Genomic DNA, 19,936 nt, shown 5'->3' with positions numbered 1-19,936 from the left:
CTCAACATTCCTGCCTGTGTAAGTGGGAAACAAACACCTTGATAATAAATACCTCTTAACATCAATAGACTTAGTGTCTTGCCAACTTCCTACACATATATTTTCCTTGCTACATCAGTCCTCACAGTCATTGGTAATACTTGATGTGTTCGTTTCTACACCCAAAAACTGTAGTCATGCCAAGTACTGTATATTGTCTGGATTTTAGGAGAAAAAAAACGTCGCACTTACTATCAGACAGAAACATTTCACGATTAACGTTTCATAAAATCGTATGTAAAATTTGATCACTGCACTGACAGATTAATTTACTTCTATAAGTATAAAACTCCATGTTGATACAGTTTTGCCTGCAAACACATTGATATTTTCTTTTGGAGATCTAACTGAGATGCTGCTGGTTAAGTGATTCTCTCTTATGTTAAGCATAATGAGATTTTTTTTTTCCCATAACTTATAGAAATGGGAAGGTGGAGTTTTAGCATGGTTAGCTGATTAATTTTTGCTCACTAAGCTCATTGAAGTTTGTTTTTTTTCCTCTGTGTGTTTATGCAATGTCTTTTGGCAAGGGGGGGTGACGTGGGAGGGGGGTCGTGCGTAAAGGATCAGGGATGTGTATATATGAAAAGATGAAGCTTAATTATGTAAAGATGAATATCGCAAATGAGAAGAACTGAGGAAAGTAAAGGGATCTATAAATTTAGGCTTCATCCTGCTCCTTTTCAAACATAATACAGAATGTGTAAGATTTGTTTACCTAATTAGCCAACTGTTGTTACTTAATATATGTCTGTTTGTACTGATTTCTATTTTCTTTTTTGAAATAACAAATACATTAATTGGGCAGCACGGTTGTGCAGTGGTTCGCACTGTCGCCTCACAGCAAGAAGGTGTGGGGTTCGAGCCCCGGCTGCATGTTCTCCCTGTTCCTGTGTGGGTTCTCTCTGGTACTCCAGCTTCCTCCCACAGTCCAAAGACATCAAGAGGGGACGAGGCTGATTGATACTCTAAATTGACTGTAGGTGTGACTGTGAGTGTGAATGGTTGTCTGTCTATATGTGTTGGTCCTGTGATGGACTGGTGACCTGTCCAGGGTGAACCCCGCCTCTCGCCTGAAGGCTGCTGGGATAGGCTCCACCCCCCCGTGACCCTTAACGGGATAAGCAGAAGAAAATGGATGGATGGATGGGTTTACAATTTTTTCCAAGCCTCCCTGCCAATTCAATTCACTTGTTATTGTTGAGCGGTAATAAATACTCTGAATCATAAAGTCTTTCCCTTGGATTTAATCACTTGTATAACATTACTCATCCCACACCAGAGAGAAGGACACTCTACCCTGGCCATGCAATTCCTTATCTAGGATTCACTCTAAATTCTCCATGTAGCACAGATGAGCACATGTTTCATTCTGTTGATGGTACCAGTGAAAGTATGAAAGTCAGTCTCTCCAGTTCACGTAAGCTTTTTGCCTGGAATTTTGGGAGTGTGTTGCATCTGAAGGGGGGGGGGGGGGGGGGGTATTTGTTTGGCTGGTGAGTTGCCATCTCAAAAATCATTTTCCAGAATTGCTCCCTCATCCTGTAATGCACGGCCTGCTTTGATCTAAATGTAGCTCTGAATGTACATTTTGTTGCTCTGTAAACTACCAACTGCTGGCTTTGCATTGTCGCTCAGAGCTCTGCAGACAAAAAAAAAGAAAAAGAAAGGCCATCTCTGTCTCAATTAAGCCAGCAATTTAAAGAGCAGTCGTCTCACGCAATAAAGATTACTGCAAGGTCACCAGATGGCGGCGAGCTGGTCACAGGCGGAGCGCTCAAACAAGATACACCATCGTGGCTTGAAGTGGAATGTTTGTAAATATTTGCAGCAGTAATATCAGATTTATGACTTTAGGACTTATTCAGAATACAATGAGCAAAAAAAAAACAAAAAACGCACACACACACACAACTGGTAATGTTAGTGACTCCTTCAGATGTTTTTGTTTTTCACAAGATATTATTGGTAAATCAATCACTTCAGAGCAAACACACACACACACACACACACACAAGTCACTCATTCTTCTGTTTTAAACGGGAAAAAAAGCTGACTCTTTTCCTGAGGGAGACAATTAGCAGAAGCGCAATCCTCCATTTCATCTCAGAAGAATTTCCACTTAATCCTGGCAGTAGTTTCCGCTGTTCCCTTTGCTGAGGCTTAATTCACATTCTGAGCAGTGCAGATCTTGCACTGTCTGGCTTTCTTGTGAAAACTTCAATATGGATCTGGGGTTTTGACTGACTTTGTACTTCTGAAGGTCACCTGCAGGTTTAGCGAGTGTTTAGAAAAGAAAACCCCAGTTAACTTGCATCTATTATTACGCCGCCTCATTCTCAAGTAAAATCCCTGTGGGAGTTCTAATATGGGGGCATTTTTAAACTGACAGTTCAAACACTACAGAACTGTGAGACCAAAAATGGTGATATAGATGTTTTAAAGTGTTATTATATCATTACAACAGGCTATTGATTCAAGGGGGGTACTTTTCCTTGTTTTTTTTCCCCCAAAGTTCCCGCAGTTTGATGTTTGTCATCAAAATTTCAAAGTTCAGCAGTAACATGGATGGAGGCTTTCTCATTTCAGGCTCCTAAAACAAAATCAGTGAGGGGATATCAAATGAGGTCAGCTTTGACAACCTCTCATAACCCAATGCCGTGAACATCACAAACACTTGTATGGATTTCTGGCGTCTGCATGTTCCGATGAGTCACAGATGGCTGTAGAATTGGGTCTTGATTTAGGCTAATCTTTTAACAGAGAAGCAATACTTCTTTTGATCTCAATTCATAGAGAGAGTTTGTGGCAATGCTTGCCAACACAGCGTAAACCCTCAAAAAGTTTTTTTTTTTTTTTTAAGTACTGTGAAACAGTGCAAATGATAGTGGTGTCACGCTGGGAAAAGCCCCAGTGCTCAATTCCCCCCAGCTTTGGAGAAACAGATAAAGCCAGTGAAAAGGCTTTGTGTCAAGCTCTATTAATCCATTGCTGTGCTTAAGAGCTGGCTGTTAAATCATCTGTGAGTGCTCAGTAAGGTAGCTTAGTGCTGATGTTGCACCTCGTTCCACAGACGGGAAAACACTGAACCACCACAAGTGAAACCTCCGTTTCCAATTTGAGCCTCTGAACTTAAGACCGCTGCTTTTCATCTTCCAACTTAGCAAACAAAGTCTCAGGCACAATATCCTCCAGTTCCCCAAATGACATCAGATTGATTTACTAGAGCAGGTAACAGCTTGTTGTTCTTCCTCCTTTGAATGTTATGTTCAATTAGAGTGTCATCATAGTGTAATTCGAGCTGATGCAGAGGCTTTCACCCTTGCAGGGCTCTCTTATCCAGAAGAGCAACATGCAGTGATTCAATATTAATATCACGGAGGAAGGAAGAGACAGCATTTATTTGGAAATGATAGTCTGCGATTCTGACCATTGCAGTGTTGTCGCTCAACGTGTTAGTTTGTCTGTTCCAAATCGAAAATCTAAACAGCTTTGGATGGTCATGAACTCACTTAGACACAGTCAGGAAAGACAAACTAACTGTCCAGACTTACGTGATCGAAGTACCTTGATATACTGAGAAAGGCAGTGGGAAACCTACGGTGAGAGAATCGTGTCACACACGGGGGGGTCATCAACCCCAGAAGAGAGCAGGGAAACAAGGATGCACGGTTTGTGTCTGAAACAACCATATTGCTGCTTTTGCATAGTTAAAACAACTGAATGCCACCAGCGGCACACGCAACGTCTCCAGGTGTCTGGATGATTGCTGCTTCCAACTTAGACTTTACTGGGATTTAATTGCAATGAACAGGTCATATTAGTACCACTGACTGTCACCAAGACTAAGAGCAAACAACGACTGCATGGGTCCAAAGTGGGCTGCATTCCTCCCCTGTAGGAGCCCATCGAGAACCCATCATCAAACCGTCTTGAGCAGCTTTGGCCCCATATGAGTTGTGCTAGCTGGGGTTGGAGCCAGGCACAATTTGACTTGCTTGGACGTGTGTTACTGTCACCATGATGGCTGGCAGGGTTCAGATCAGCTGAACGTCGAGGAAAATAATCAGCAGCCATTGTAGTTACATGAGAAAGAAATACCATGGTGAAAAAAAATGGACATGGTTTGTTGGTTGGTTTGTTTACTACTACTAAAACATAAACAATTGGACAAAATGAAAAATCAGGAACAAAGCAAAATGCTTGATTATTTGTTCTGAGCTACAACATGTCTCATTCCCTGTATTGAAATAAAAAGCTCATTCTAAACTCATGAAAACACAGTTATTCTTTGTGTCGGGTTCATCACACACTAATGGAAACACAGATATGAATATTATATCTTATTTCTGACGAGAGATCCCTCTAAATCCTACACATTGCTCCTGTAAATCGGAGTCCTAAACTCCCGCTTTCACCGCATGTGAAAGCTGCATACCTGTTTAAACCCCGCTGCAGAAATGAGTCCAAATATGTGCGCACGATTAAGTGTGCGTTCCTGTACGCATGATTAAACGTGTGGCATCAAAATCTCACTCCACCCTGGTACCCAAATTTGGCAACTCTTTTAGCACCTTTCAAAACCAAAGTTACAAAGTTCTTTCCAACAAAAACAGATGAAACAGGGAAGGGAATCCAAACCAATATTAAATTAGATTCAGTGTTATCTCAAAGCACAGAGAAAGGTCAGGACCTTGCAATAATATAGCAAGAACCTAACAGTTCCCACCATGAGGAAGTACTTGGCACAGTGGAGGGGGGAAAAAAAAAAATCCATTTTAGGAAGAAAAATTCAACAGAATCAGAGTCTGGGAGGGCTGGGGGGACGGGGGCTGGGTGAGGCGTGTTTGGATAAAACCAAGGAAATAAAAATAGTTACTACAAATACTTTCAGATTAATTAAAGGAAGTACAAAAGTGAGTCTGAGGACTATGAGATTGCCTCTCCAGGCAGGGAGTTCCACAACTGAGGAGCCTGAATAGCAAATGTCTGGTCAAGTAATAAGTTGTGATTTTAGATCTAGAAGAGCCCCGCTGGAGGAAGCCCAGCAGCGACGAGGCTCACGAGGCATTGGTAGATCGCAGATCTAGGAAGGAACAGGGGTGGTCATCATTATCTCTGCCTGTGGGTGCTGCTCTTAAGTTTGGAGGAGAAAGATAACACAATTTGTTTTATTTACAAATGTGAAAATACAGAATATTACTGAGCTGAAAAATGTCAGAGAGACGAAGCTGAAATGCGCCGTATTTGTGTCTTGACTCTCATGCATGTCGAAGGTGAAATTCTTATCTGAAGAGCCCTCGGGGCAGATACATTTGAAAACGTACCTCTAAATGAGTACTGTACGGTGACATTGTTGAGGGAGAACGTGCCTGCAGGCCCAGCAGAGAACTTCTATGCAAATGTAAAAAGGGAAGCATTAGAATTCATAACCACCTTCAACAGAGAATTCACATTCCACACATTTCAAACTAATGTATGTAAAAATCAATACAAAACTCTCTCAAAGGTGCCTATTCTGCCCTTGTGAATCTATGAATACGTAATTGAAAGGAAACTTGGTAACAAATTAAGGGATAAATGGGTTATTTTACAGTGTGTTTGAATGACTGGAGTAAAGGATCTGTCCATGTTTGTCCGTCACTGGAAAAAAACAAAACAATTCATGTATCTATTTAAAACACTGAGCCGGCATGAATAATTCATGACTTCAACAATAAAATATTGGCCCAATTGACAATATGCTGATTTTCTGTGACAGTGAACCCCTCACAGGATTTGATATTATAAAGCTAAGTAAATGAAAACCTAATTCTATTAAATATAATACATTCATTCATTTCACATAAACAGACAATGTGTCACCCTTATCAGAATAAATGTCAACGCAACGCTGTAATATATGCACATGCATACAGAACAGGAAATAGCTGCAAACCAGAAGAAACTCACACAACATGAAGGTTTTTTGTTTTTTTTTGTCTTCTTGTGTATGAGGGAGCAATAAGTAGTATTTTACCTCCATGGAGGTTTGCCAGTGTTGGTGGTTTTGTAGCTCCTGTCTCCCTATAGCTCTCTAAATAGTCAGGCGGACCCGGCTATACGTATGCACTGGGAATTATCTGAGCTCTCAGCTTCCCTCACACCATATCTCCCACAAGACATTTGGTGCGTTCACACTGTTTCAGCAGAACAGAGAGAAACTCTTCCAAACAGTATAAATATTCAAAATGGTTGTCCCCTGGTGAGAAGTGTTGTCACCAGATGAACACAGGTTAAGGCTGAATTAGCTACAATATCATGTTGTTTCTTTGTTGTGGTTGCAAGAGATGCATTCAATACACAGAAATATGTTCAAGAGATAGAATCCTGCGCCAACTTGGAATAAAAAGTAGAATTTAATGCCAAATACAGCATTGTCCCATAAACACCGAATGATTACTTTATACATGGCGATAACGTAGAGATTTGCTGTAAAATAATGCGATATGTAGTCACAGCAGTTGTGCAAATTGGGAATGATTTTGGATTTGATTCCCTTTGAAGGACTGCGTCCTCTTCTCAGATGCCTCACAGTGTTTTATCAACTTAAACTCAAAACAATAAAACACATTTGCAATTGTAACTTGAACTTTTTTGCCCTTTTACCTCGTGGTCAAATATTGAGCGTCAACTCGGCAGCACATACATATCCATCCACATTTAAATTTGTTTTAAAAAATCCCAATTTAATGAATTTTTGAATGTAAAGCAGCTTTCTTTGTTATAAAGGCCAGGCATGGTTTTGTGAAACAGCTACCAGGCCTATATGGTCAAAATCTTCAATCTCAATATATATAATTGTAATCCAATATATCATGATACAATAATTCTTTTATAAATCGGGTTCTGATGTGAGTTACCTTAACCTTGGTGGCTCAGTAGGTTTGATTTTCTCCTTCTGTTTGTCACAAAAACAACAGAACAAGTTCATCACTCTGCTATTATGTCAATAAAGATTGAAATCTATATACCACAAAGAATAAAGGCAGTTCTGAAGGCATGAGAGGGTTAGCCGCTAGCTACTAGCGAAGCTTTGAGCCTGGTTCAGTGGAATCAGAGACTGTAACCTTAATTCTGTGATGGAGGATGATTTGATGATTTTAGTACGCTGGTGTAGAATCACGAAAGTGTGACAAGAAGTTTGCTTCAACAAATCAGTATAAACACACATACACGCCGTGTGTGTTATTAGCTTTGGGTTACCCTTGAAAATAGCATCACGTGGAGGTAACAAAGGAAGAAAATATGAGTGTGTAAGGACATCCTGAGGCAAAGCCATAGCAGCTAGGATGTATTATTCCTCGAGCTTGTTCTAGGGGAGCTTCAGGGTCTCTCTTCCAGACATCTCCAGATGCTAAAACTACCTCAGCATATCCCAAAGGATCGGCTTATTCTTTTAGCAATCTGTCTCCATAATCTTATGGTGTTGATCTGTAATAGTCCTCATTTGCCAAATTATGGCTAAATCCACAGTTTTTGTTTGTAAGACAAGGCTCTGAGGAAACATAATCACATGTAAACAGCAGATGAGCTAAATATGTAGAGAGAATTTAGCCAAGACTCAATAAAAAGAGTGTTTGGAACAAGATTTAGACGGAGTTAGATTCTAAAGTGGAGTATTGAGAATGTAGTATTGCATATCCTGATGAGAACAAAGGCTGACACAATTAAAGGTCAGGAAATTATGATATGCACCAGAGAAGTGGTTTCGTGTTGACACAAGTGTTTCATCACTTGCAAGAACTTAATATAAATAGTATTCTGACTCCCCCTTCTCTTGTATTTCGCTGAAACGGAGCCAATCTTTGACGTCTTTGCTTGTTCAGCCATCATCCTAGCTAGCAGGCTACCAACTGATGACACAGCGAATCGAGCGAGGTCACGAGGCAATGAAAATAAATTAGTATAACATGAGACAAAAGATAGAGGCTCTTTGTCTGTGCACCAGGAATGTTATCTAATCTATATATATATCTCACATTATTTTAATAATTACATAATGGCGCCCCTCTTGTCTCTCGACTCTGTTGTCTAGTCAGTTTTATTCTTAGAGCGCCAAATCACAACAGAAGTTATATCATGACACTTTACAAATAGACTCAAGAGACCCAACAATTCCCCGTGAGCAAGCACTTCAATGACAGCGGCGATGAAAAAGGGCCTTTAAATAAGCAAGAATGTCAGCAGACCCGGGCGCCACGTGGGCGGCCGTCTGCTTTGACCGGTTTGGGTGAAAGTTGAGAAGGAAAAAGGGAGGGAAATAGACAGCGAGACAGATATAGATGGGCAAAAAGAGAAAGACAGAAAGACTTAGAGAGAGACGGAGACAAGACACAGAGAGAGAGAGAGAGACGGAGATGAATAAAGGCAGATAGACAAGGACAGAGAGACAGAGAGGGAGAGACTTTTATAGACAAATAAATGGACCGAGACCAAGACAGAGACAAATAGAGACAGATAGACTAGGAGACTAGGATGGGGGACGCCTTTAGAGGACCTGCTAGTCCCAACACTGTAATAAGCTTGGACCTTATTGATTTTAAGGGTTTCAATCCAGGTCTCACTCCCCGCCTTGATAAAGCCAGCATGGCTGCAATTCAATATTGCATTGAGTGAATCCACACAAGCACGCAGACAGTTTTGGTGTAAAGCCAGTCCTGTTGGTACATTGTTAAATTAAACAGCTTTTGTTAAAAAAAATTAGGAGTTTCTGTTCAAACAGAAAAAAAATGTGTAACTAAATCATCTAAAACATACATGGTGCGAAAGATTACTTTCAGCTAAATAGGACAAAAGGGAATTTGTTGTGACAGTGTCTTTGAAACACTTATTTTTTTTTACATAGTTTTCCATATATTATCTTTTTTTCATGCTGTGACAAGTCTTTGTTGTAAGACGCATAGCCACAAGAAAGTGATAACACTCGCCTCAGTGTTGTTTGCTTCTCAGTGTGTCGCTTTAATCAAAATGACTTTTTTTTTTTTTTTTTGCTGTACTTGTCAGGAACTGCCTGTGTCTATTAAACTTAAGGTAAAAAAAAAAAAACACAAAAAAAAACAATGTATGTATGTCAGCCATTGTGGTTCATATCCAGTCATAGCGAGTGTCTGACTCCGTCAGTTGGACATGGACGGCTTGCTTTTTGCACCCCGGTCAAAGTCCTTGGGGAGTGTCTCAACAGCTAAAGGAAGATCACCTCTGCACTCTCTAAGTTCTCGTTAAAAATTCACAAGAGGATGAAAATATAATGAAACCAACATGTCTAACCGAGTAAAGACTCTGCTGCTGAAGCCATAAGGCGCCTGAAACAGTATCTTTAGCTGTGATTCCCACGAATGTCTCACGGGTACGTCTGTAAGCTTCGGGAAAACAACTGTTCTTCATTTTACACGTGTCAGTCATTCGTCTGGTGACTGGTGAGGCACAACTGTTTTACATGTAATTATTGATTTCTTGCTTCCTGTCACTCATCACAAACATCCACCTACAGCCTGTACCCATGTAATGAGTCGAGAAAGCCAAAGAAATGATGGTCGAGGTCAGATTTGATTTCGCGCACATGTTGCCTCTCCTGAGTGCCACCACAGAATTACAAGAAACAGAAGAAAAGCACAGCAGAGAGAAATCATACTCTGTTATTTTATGGTGGGATAAAACACTGTTTCATGCAAGTGAATCTCATAAATGAAATGACCATGAAAATGACCACGAGCCCTTAACACCCCATTATGCGGAGGAGGCACGACATCTGTGAAAATAACACGCCAGAGCCATGGAAACAATGTCAATAGAACATCAATTACAACAAAACTTTTTTCAACAACATATCGTTCAGGCAATGGTTAATGGTTTGCTTGTTTTTTTTTTAGCATCAAAGCTTTACCATTCACTGACAAAAGCCTCTTGAAAATGAACTCATTGTCGGAAGATAGTGTTTTATGACGCGTCGATGCAGTTGAGGTTGTGTTACGTTTAGGAACAAAGAACGCTTGGTTACAGTTCTGATTCAGTCACTGTGAAATACAGAATCCATACGCCCAACAAAACAAAAAAAAGAAAAGATCTATCGACATTGTTTCACGATGCCGCCGCTAAATTTTAACACGTTGTTTGCCACCGCTCTGCAATTCTATCTTAATAGGCGGTTGTCATTTCACACGTATTGTGAGATCGCTCTGCTTTGCAAAAAGCAAGAGCAGAAAAGCAGAAATGAGAAATTATCCAAATGCACTAGGTAAGATTTGGGGTTTTTGCAGTGAGGTCATACAGTTATTATATCCAGGCTTTATAAAAGGCTCAGGAATGGGATCTTTTTTTCTTTTTTTTTTTGAAGATAACCATTAAGTGTGACCAAAAGGGTAGCTTCCAAAAATTTAATCCATATGCAAGACAAATTTAGATATTAGGAACAAAGGCAGTCTGAGAAAATACATCATTGCCACTGCTGCCACGGGAGACAATGAGTGACATTTAATAATTATGCAAGGAGACAACCAATTTTTTTTAATCACTTGAATGGCAACACCTACAGGTAAAGGGCGGGAAAAACAAGCGTAGAGGTTCTGGATCACGAAAACCAATAGGACTGTGTGTCTTTTCTCCACTTGGAATTTTTGATTTTTCCTATCTTGGGGAAGATGGTAAAAAGTCGTAAAAGGTTGGCAAGTTAGATACACTAAAGTTTCATTCTCTCCTGTGCTCATATCCATGTGGCGATGACATCATCACGAGGGTCAAACTCTAACAGAATGAATGTGCACAACCACAAAATAGTTTGCTATCTAAAGTTTGGATAGCGAGCGACATGTTTCTTAGGTCTCCTGAGGAACATGACGGACTGCAGCAGTTTCGTCTCCACAGCTGTAACAGGAGATGAACCCCGATGATTGAGGAGGAGGAAGCAGCAGGCAGTCCCTACACCAATAATTCAAGTTTAATCTGAGCTCTGCAGGCATACACAGAAGAAGTGAGCAGTGCACCACCACAGATTTACTCCCAGAAGTCCAATGTTATCAAACCACCACAAACATACACACATACACACAGCTAAGAGAGAGATGGTCTGGATACACCCTGAATTACTCTGATTGCCAAAGAGGTTGCTCTTGATAAGGGAGGAATAGCACCAAAAATCATGTTTACATTCACAGAGCTGATATAAGGAACTATCTTCTGCAATGAAGAATATGATATGAATCAAATCCAACTACCGGCAGGTTTGAAGGATGTGTTTGGAGTCCCCAAAAGGTGTAGAATGGCAGCATTTACACAGAAAATGTTGAGATAAATGTCACAAAAGAGAAACTGATTAGACTGAGATTGTGCCAGCCATATTTAGAATAAGTGACAATAAGAAATGCAAAAGAAGAACACTAATGAACTGTTTTAGGATCACTTTCAAGCATTTGGTGTGTTGCTAGTCAGCAGGTGTATAATTGTTGATGTGAGCTTCTTTTAATCAAAGCTGTTTTAATATTAAAATGTCCCGGGATGAGTATAAGTTAAATGTAATTACTCAAAATGAGGAACCCAGAGAATTATCGCGCAGCTTGGTTCCCCTCAGCCTGTAGCGTGGGTTTTCTTTTTTATTAGCATATTTAAGCTCATTGTTTTTATTGTTGGCCCTACAACTTCAGTTTGCTCTCATCAGCATATTTTTCAGCCCAGCAGCTTTTCAGTCTAGTCGGTTATATTTCCCTCAGGAGTTCAGGGCCAAACAGAGCTAAAAGAAGAATAACTCATTTATTTGCATTTTTCAAGAGGACAGTAGCACAATCTCAAAATAAATCGGGGCATTCTCACAGAAAGTACATGAAATGAGCATGACCTCTTGCAGCACCCCCTCAAAAATAGGACTTTGCATTTCAGGTGCACAAAAATAGGTATCGTGAATTTACAAAGTCGCTTTATAGTTGCTGCATTATTCCTTGTGTCTCCAGCATGCAGAGAAGCCAGCCACATATATTCAGCTCAAAGCTCATGCCAACTGATGGCTGATGACAGCAAAAAACATCGTCATTTATAACCAAGGTTTTCTCTATCCTGCCAGTAATCCAAGTAACACTTTGATTTGAGTTATAAACAAACTGAAACTTTTCCAGTTCCGTCGCATTTAGTTGAACCAAATCACGTGTGCACTTTAGCGCTGAACCAAAGGTTAGCTTTAGCACAAATCAAAGTGTTGGGATTACTGAGGATGTGGCCAGATGAAAAAAGACCTGGGTTATAGCAGAAGAGGTGCTAGAGAGTTTGTAAATTTTTCTTTTTTGGAGTGTTTTGCTATCGTTATTTTTATAGTTATAATAGCACAAGGAAGTTCTGGAGTAGGAAAACCTCTTTACAAGCTCAGGACACCAATCTGATGAATATTTTAAAGAGAAAAACACTTTTAGGGGGAAGTATTGCTTCAATCACGTTGCTACTGTATTAGTGTCACAGATGTATACACTACTGCTTGTCAGTAATGTACGTTCTTTTGTCAGCCACTGTTCGTGTTCCTTGAATTATGCTGTGCTGATTTGTCACATTTGGCAAGATGAATGACATTAGTTCTTGCTTTACTCGTCAATCAGATGTCAACACTGAAAGAGTGACACAGTTTGATTTAACAGAGGTAATCAAGCAGAATGCTGAGCTGCTGATGCATTAGTCAAGGTGTACATGTTGAATACAAGGCACAGGAAACACAGCGTCCTCCTGTCAGGGCATGAAGTATTTTCATACCCATCACACAGCTGTAAGTGGACCTGTGTACATTGTTTAATAGGACTTTTCTCACTTGAAGAATACGACAAATGCACAATTTAATCACTCGTGCAATGTGGAATCTCCTATCAAGGCACTCACATATCTGATACACCTCTAGAGCATTGCACTTTTACAATGATTTATTCCTGAATAGCTCCAGGCATTGTAAAGTGCTAGGAAGAGTGGGAGTAAGAGGCAGTGTGTGTTTTTTTTACACTGGAAACACAAGGCTGCTATTCACAGCCTTTGACTGGAGGTTAGTCACCGACCATATTACTGGAAGGAAATTCATGTTCATAAAGAAACAAAAGAAGATTGCAATGTGATGTTTCATTTTATTAATTATAAGAATTTCATCTTAGGTACTAAAACCCAATTCAATTTTGTGCTAGGAGATGTTCATTTCAGCAAAATGTTAAGAGCTGCTGAAAATTGCTTTAAGTCAGTCACTGAATAATTAAATTAAGTGTTTGCTGAGGTGCTACAGTATAAGAGCTGCGATAATGCGATAAAACACAAGTTTGAAAAAGCCTCTCAAAACTCCTTGATGTTATTCATATATTTCCTAAAGGGATGCGGATTGTTTAAGTCCAATTATTCATTCATTACATTCAAATTAATGTTCCTGAGTTTACGGTAACCTCGTGGGCTCTCGTTTGCACCTTCGAGAACGGACGAATGGCTCGTAATTGCAAAATACTTTTCCTTTGTGTAATGAGCAAAAAGTTGTTTTGAATTTACAGGTTTTCAGCAACTTGTGCGTACCTGCCGTTCTACCGTGCGAACAGGTAAGTACATAATTCCAGTCTACAGGTGACTGTCAAATGAACGAGGAAACAACATGACTTGTCTTGTGTTGGTTGAACGGAGCGGAGCCTGTTTTAGAGAGTATGATTATCATCAGTCAGGACCGCTGGCTCGTGTGTGTTAGCAGACAACGGTGCCAGCAGGCTGCTTCCTGCTGGTAAGAACTGTAGTTTGGCTCGACTGATCAGCCTCATTTGTTTCACCCGTTAAACTCACTTTATGCATGTTGGTCCGGATCCTGGTTGTTTTGTGTTGGAGCTGCTAACGCCACACTAACCTCGCTCCAGTCCGCCATGCCTCATTTAAGAGACTTATTTAGCTGGTTCAGAGCCCAAAATAATGTCTGCAGCAGTGGTTCAATTACTTTTCTTCTCCCATTCTGGGAGTCTTTTTTATTAACTTCAGCAAATAAATCAAAGTCTGAAAACTAGTATGTGCCGTTTTAAAATCTTAGATTCTTTAGCTTTTATCATATATTTGTTCATTCCATGTATATTTCTCTTATCTCACAGTTGACTAAAAGTAGTCCGTTATTTACTTACTTTTTCAATGAGTTCATCATTTTTATTTTTTTTTGTTATCATTTCCAATGAGGAATGGACATGAATGACTCTTTTCATTTAATAAGACTTTTCAGTAGTGTTTAAATTTAGAGAAACAGTTCAGGAATATGTGATGGTTACAAAAATAAATAAGAAAAAGAAGTTGGATCGTTATGAAGTGATGCTGACATGTACTTTGTCATATCTGGTGGGTATAGACATCAAACTGTTACTGGAAGCTGCAACGTTGCTACTTTGAAAACAATTTGAGTCGCTACAGATCCTTTTTAGATCAGTGTGTGTTTTTGCAGGGAACCGCAAGTTTCTGGTGCAACCAAGGGATGAAGCTGGAATCTCCAGGTGACGTACTGCTGAATCCCAGCATGAGTCATCTTCCAGCATTGTTGCTGCTCTAAGCTGCTAATAAAGGGACCGACATGAAAAAAATGAAGGTCCTATGAGGCACATAAGTCCTGAACTCTGCGCCGCTCTTAAACCTTTCCTCTAAAAAAAACATCGCTTTATATAATGTTTTGATTTGACGAACATGAATCATATTTACTCCCATAACCCTCACTTTCTGCACCTTTTCAACATGATTTACAGAGCTGGGTGGAATGTTAATTCCATTAAAGCATCTGCATTGCAATGTTGTTGGGTTTTTGGGGGGGGGGGGGGGGGGGTTTGACTTGAATTTTTCTTGTATAAATCTTTTACAGGCAACCACATTTCACCGTTTTTGCAGCACAGTTACCCCAGCGGAGAACCAGTTCACTGGACGGGTTGAACAACCCTGCAAGTAAATAAGTCATACATGTCTTGCCGACGCTCCCCTAGACGGGAGGTCCCCAGCCTTTCTAAAATACTTGTAAGGACGAGGTCAAGATGACCCACAGTGTCAGTGAGGCAAAAGCAGGTGTAAGACACTCAGAGAAACAAAAGGAATTCTTGGTAAATAGAGAGTAAGACTGGATTATTATATAAGGATTTCCTCGAAGAACTTGGTGGGATGTGGGAAATACAGAGTATTAGTTTAAAACTTCTTAAATCCCATGGCAGTCAGCTTTATGAGCCCTCCATCAAGAGGCTTACTTCACAAAATGTCATGCTTACTTTCCTCCAAAGTGCAGATGATCACTTCACGGCTCAGACTGTAAAACGGCAAAGTGTTAATGTACTTTTAGAGAGATGTTTTTAGGACACACGAGGAACTACATAACATTCGTAGTCTAACACAAAGTGCTTAATGCCTTAAAGCAGAAATAAGTTCCATGCAATGTTGCACACCTAGAGAATGTTGTTGTTGTTGTTGTTATCTTCACTAAGTTGCTTTTTCCAAGTTCTTGCACTTTTCACCTCGGTGTGTGCAGGTAGTGGGAAGATTTACATAAACGTTGCCTGCAGCTCTTCGTTAAAATCAAATGAATTTTCGTGTTTCATATCATGCACTTTCAAGGGTACGTTCCAAATACTAATAGACATCTGATTATATATACTTTATAATTAGATAACTGCCGCCATCTATTTGTATCTTGAAACACGCTATGGCTTTATTTTCCAATTGTCTCATGTTTTATTTTCCTAGAGAGACGCTTCGATCATGATAGTGATGAAAAATGCATGAATCAAGCATCACCTCATGTGATTATAAAGAGGCTGAGTCAGTTCAGGATAATGAAACATTTATTACAATTATTCTCAACAACAACAAGTAAGCCAGTACGTTGTCTCTCCCAAATAGCAAGGAGTTCCAAAACCTTAAAATAAAAAAAAATAAAAAATTACCATCACTGAGTCTTGCGTCTCAAAGTCGGTGGGTGGGTTTTCGGGTCAATGCTGTAAATGAGGTCTGTGGTTCAAAAAGTTTAAGATAATTTGATGTCTTGTTCTACAGCCTGAAATACATCAGTTAATAAGGATTTTGAAGCAGTGATGTGTTTGTGCACACTAACATCTGGCTAACTACGCAGACCGCAGAGGGTAGCACGGATATTAAATGGCACAGAACACAAAAGAGCCTGTGGTGAGGCAGAAGTCACGTGTCCGTGATACTTTGTTTGTAGTGCAACCTTAGCTTGATACTCCAAGCAACAACATTTGCTCTACAAAAAAAATCATAAATCTAATGATCATGTGGGGAGAAAACTTTGGCTGGCCGAATGGTGCAGTGGCCTATTTTGTTGTACCAACACAAGGGCCGCTGATTCGGTTCCCCGTGTCGTATCTGTTGTGTAATTAGTTGTGTGTATGGGTGGGAGGTCAGATGAGGGTGCGTATCCCGGTCGCAGAACTAGCGACTCTTCGAGGGGAGTCTGTGTGCGCTGGGTAGGGCAACTTCCATGTCCGCTTACAAAAATACATCCTCACTGCAGAGCTCTACACCTGCTTGACACTTCCACACATTCCACAAATTGACTTGAAACCAAATGTTAAAAACACAAAGGCAGTTTTAGGACATGTGGGCTTCCTAATCCCATCTGTGGGTCTGAAAACTCAACTTCGTATTTACACATGTGCGCCTGCATTGATTCACAATCTCCAGAGGAAAGACAAAGACAGACAGAGAAGAAAAATTCTTGTAACCTAAATCAATAGCTCTACATGTATCACTTAGGATGGAATCATTAAAATGCATCGAGAGCATCTTTCTTAGAAAAAGAGAAAAATCCCCAACATCTCAATTCCTAACATTGTGTTATTCAGTCTCATGCATCCTCCCATGGTGCAACATTGCTGCAAACCCGTGCAAGGTTCATGTCAGTTGTCAGATTGTTGTGAAATAAATTTACCTACAACTTTGCTATCTTTATATCCACAAGGTCAAAGTGTAGAAAAACAGATGACAAACTGAATATTAAGTTCAGGAGCCTCTTATGCATTTCTGAGGCATTTCACGAAGCTGCCAAACATTTCAGTACCTTAGAGGTGTGTGGGATTTAATAAATAGTTTTTACAGGAGCTGCAGGGTGTACTAAATCATCACTGGGATCCTTCCAGCTGACAGATTTTCTTTCTTTTTTTTTTCCTGCAGAATCACTTACAATTCCAGCCCACTTGAGAATTATTTAGATAGCCACATACAATACCTGGAAAAAAAAGAGAAAAGTTTTTAATATAGTGCAAGGTTAAAAACCCAAAGATATTCTTTTCAAACATTTTCTAGACATATGTCTTCACTTTTGTCTCTTAAAGTAATTGTACTTCCAGTCTCCTGTTAATATGGAAATATGGAACATTTAACCGCCTATAAAATGGAGCTCCCCTGTGAAAAGCCCCTCATTTTTTCCATTCCCATGGTGTCTCCTGTTGGACATCAAAGCTAAATCCAATTAAGAACTGTTGGATGAATTAAACACCATGTCTTTCTTCTTCTGTCCCTCTCCCCTGATTCATTTACCTCGTCAGACCTGGTCTGGAACTTGCTCCGTCTGCTGTTGTACTTAACTTCCAGCTTAGCTGAACTTTTGCACAACGCTAAACTTTTGCCAGTTGTTTTTGTCAGAGGTCTGACTTTGGTAGTGCTCTGACCTTGCAACAACACACCTGAAGTTGTTCTTCAAAATTCTAACTTGATGCAGTAAAAGAAGTAGTGAATAAAGTTGCATCTCTGGGGTGTGTGTGCGTGTCTGAACCAAAGCTGCATCGTGGTCATAAATGGGGCAGAGCAGCCAGGTTCAGATTTACTAATCAGTGAGCACGTTGGGTCGCTACATCAACACAGTTGTGTTAGAAATAAGAAAAAGGCTCTCAAAAGTTGCAGGCAGCATCATTTACAAGGTGTATTTCCATACTCATTGCCTTTAAGCTTATCAGGATTTTAGTCAAGTTTCATTTCAACTGTTAACTAAATTAATATAAATCTCTATTAATCCTAATTCTGATCAATAAGCGATTGACTGCCCAGCCCTATCCAGTAGGCCTTCCAAGAAGGGAAGGTCTTAAGTTTTCAGTAAATTTTTAGTTCTAACTTGTAGTTTTATAAGTATGCAAGAACAACGCATGCACGCTCACTCACACACTGCCTTTGTCTTTGTCCAGCAACTATGCAGTTGTCCACTATAAGCGATTGGCTGGATATTCCATTCTTCCGGTGTACACAAACTGAAAGAAGCGGATTTTGCATTTATTTGGATTTGTGCGAGCTGTGGGCTCCTACTCTGACAGCTTTGCACAACTCTCGCAGGAATTTCATGAATATATTGGGGACTATTAAACAATTTTTAAAAAGCTATTTTGCATGCATACAGTCTAATCATTACAATGCAAATGAGACCGGTGGGATGGTAAATAAGGTGTGAATGAGAAAATGGATAAGGAAAAGCACTTGAATGCACATCTGTGGAAGCACATTAGTCTGGATGCCCGTTTCAGTCAACCTTTGTTTGTGGTTTTGTCACTTTGACATGAATTTTGCATATAAAGGCCGTTATCATGAGGCGCTGCTGTTTAATGTAATGATGCAACCTGCCCCTATGTGTGGCTGTCACATACTGAGCACTGCTGCAATGTATCCTCTGCTAGTGGCTCGAGTTAAGTCTGTCAAATTAGATGTATTCCACCGGTTTTATGTACAAAATCAACAACTGTGGAAATGAGTAACATCCTATTAGACATCCAAGGTGACACATTTGACTGCAGCAGTCCGCAATGGCAATCTGCTGGGTGGAAAGACGACTCCGTGAAGCGATACCTGAACCTGTCATCCTCATAAACCATCAGGGGTCCTTCTACGCAACCTACACACTAAAACAAAGATGAGACACTGGGAGCAAATCCTGTCATCAATTAGATTTTACAAAGACCGGTTGCATGTGCGTGGGGGTTGCTGTGGGAATACACAGCAGATAGACAGAGATGTAGGTGGTGTTTTATAGATACATATGCAAATAAATTACCAACATAAAACAATAAAACTCTCGAATAAATATAAAATATGGCGTTAACGGAAGTGGTTTTGTTTCAAATTAAGTTATTTGAGCTTCCAGGTGGTGCATGTACCACAGCGCAAATGCAAGTGAGTCTGGGCAAAACATCTTTCTAGCTTCGAGGCTAACTACATCATACAGGTGAGTATTGATTCCTGTTGATGACGTGATTATAGTGATTTGTCAGCAGCAGGCTGTCTGTCTTGCTCCTCACTAGCCAACCTCATTAGATTGCAAATCAGGAGAGGAGGATTCCACCTTGGTATTTCCCACCCTTGATAAAAATGTGTCCCAGTGCATCTGCTTGAGAAAACCGCAAACTGCCCGTAGCAAACTGAGGACTGTTCCCCAAGTCTGGTGGTGTGAGGACGGCTGGTTGCTCGCACAGGCAAATAAATATTAAAAATAGATAAGAGGACCTCACAAAGATGCACTGATCACAAATCAAGTGAATGGAAATAGAAACGCACACTGCAACACGTTAACTGACACAAACTAAAACCTTTAGAGACAAACAAAGCATTTGATCACAGTCCTTTTGTAGACTTTCCGCATCGTCGCATCACCATCTTCACTTTTGTCACTGACATCGCACATTTTCAGGGTTTGCATAGAGTTGTATTCCGGCAACTGTTGCACGGGCTCACAATCACCTGAAATCTGAATCCAGGCTGCAACTGTAGTTAAGAGTTCAAAAACAAATCGCTGTTTGTGTTACCTGGAGCTGTCAATCCTGAATAGAAGTTGGGATAATGGCTTCTTTGTATGCCTTGAGCTCTCTGATAGATCGCGAGTCATATTAGAGGCAGATTCTGGCGATAAATCAGCCAAGTT

This window comes from Aulostomus chinensis, chromosome 8, assembly GCF_037954235.1.
Source record: "Aulostomus chinensis isolate RoL2024-O1b breed Wild chromosome 8, RoL_Achi_v1.0, whole genome shotgun sequence".
Classification (NCBI taxonomy): domain Eukaryota; kingdom Metazoa; phylum Chordata; class Actinopteri; order Syngnathiformes; family Aulostomidae; genus Aulostomus; species Aulostomus chinensis.
The sequence above is the reverse complement of the archived record's forward strand: the minus strand, read 5'-3'. Positions refer to the sequence as shown.